Source organism: Crocuta crocuta, unplaced genomic scaffold, assembly GCF_008692635.1.
Source record: "Crocuta crocuta isolate KB4526 unplaced genomic scaffold, BGI_CrCroc_1.0 scaffold290, whole genome shotgun sequence".
Classification (NCBI taxonomy): Eukaryota; Metazoa; Chordata; class Mammalia; order Carnivora; family Hyaenidae; genus Crocuta; species Crocuta crocuta.
In genome coordinates this window covers 5859369-5860734 of record NW_027527429.1, presented here as the reverse complement: position 1 = coordinate 5860734, position 1366 = coordinate 5859369, and the positions used below count along the sequence as shown (strand labels likewise).

General features: G+C 41.7%; 1 non-coding gene across 1 annotated transcript; it reads left to right on the top strand.

Moving 5' to 3' along the window:
- The first annotated feature begins 567 nt into the window (after window positions 1-567).
- On the top strand, window positions 568-705 carry LOC144227465 (U8 small nucleolar RNA). Its single transcript, XR_013333934.1, has one exon. It is a non-coding gene; the product is annotated as a U8 small nucleolar RNA (small nucleolar RNA).
- Window positions 706-1366: the final 661 nt, after the last annotated feature.

The window sequence follows — 1366 nt, the reverse complement described above, 5'->3', positions numbered from 1 at the left end:
TGATTGCTCACACTCAGGCTGTTTTCACAGGGCACAACTGGCCTCCCTGGCCCCTGAATTTGCAATGGTTCACTACGACTTCAAGGGATCTGCTGGGAAGGTGCATATGATGGACTGGAAAGGAAGGGAGGGGGAGAGAGAGGAGAGCCCAGAGGAGCTGAATCACCTGGCCCTGCCGGCCAAGGCATTATTGCAGCCACCTGTGGAAGAATTGCACTCGCTTTTAACAAAGAATGTACACATTTGAAATTCTCTTAAATGTGGTTAGCTTGCAGAAAGTTTGAACCCATTAAAACCACTCACACCAGGGGCGCCTGGGGGGCTCAGTCGGTTAAGCATCTGACTCTTGGTTTCAGCTCAGGTCATGATCTCATGGTTCGTGAGGTCAAGCCCCAACATCAGGCTCTGCGCTGATGCCACGGAGCCTGCTTGGGATTCTTTCTCTCTCTCTCTGTCCCTCTCCTGCTCTCTCTCTTTCTCTCTCAAATAAATAAATAAACAAAAAATAAATAAAACTACTCACATCAAAACTGAATACTATCTGAATTTTTAAAAAAATCATTGGGATTGTCAGGTAGGAAAATCTTTACCTGTTCCTTTTGTCGGAGGGCAGATTGGATCATGATGATTGAAGTTTGCATGATTTGGGATTAGCGTTTCTGCATACAGTCAGGACTTTGGACACACTGACTGATCCTATTTGATTTTTCCTGGAAAAAAACCAACAACAGTGGCTACTGTGACAGGTAAAGCTCTTTTCATGTTTGTGTGTTCTATTCAATCCTTTTTTCCAAAATGTCTACTTACATCCTTTGCCCACTTTTCTCTTGTGGTGATTGTCTCTTAATTATTGATTTGTAAAAGCTTTTTCTATAAGGACACTAACTTTGGTCAATTTTGTTGTAAGTAATTTATCATAGGTCTTTCAACTATTCTGATTATACAGAAATCATTTTTATTATTTAGCCATTTATGTCTTCATATATACCAATTATTTTCCTTTCAGGGGTTCTGGCTTGGGAGTTATAGTTAGAAATTAATGTTCATTTTATTTATTTAATTTTTAAAAAAATTTTAATGTTTATTTTTGAGACCGAGAGAGAGAGAGAGAGAGGCAGAGCACAATCAGGAGATGGCAGAGAGAGAGGGAGACACAGAATCCAAAGCAGGCTCCAGGCTCCGAGCTGTCTGCATAGAACCTGACGTGGGGCCTGAACTCACAAACCGCAAGTTCATGATCTGAGCCAAAGTCAGACACTTAATTGACTGAGCCACCCAGGTGACCCCAGGTTCATTTTAAAATTACAGAATCATTCACTAAATTGATTAGGGGGTGTCTGGCTGGCTCAGTTAGTGGAGTATGCGA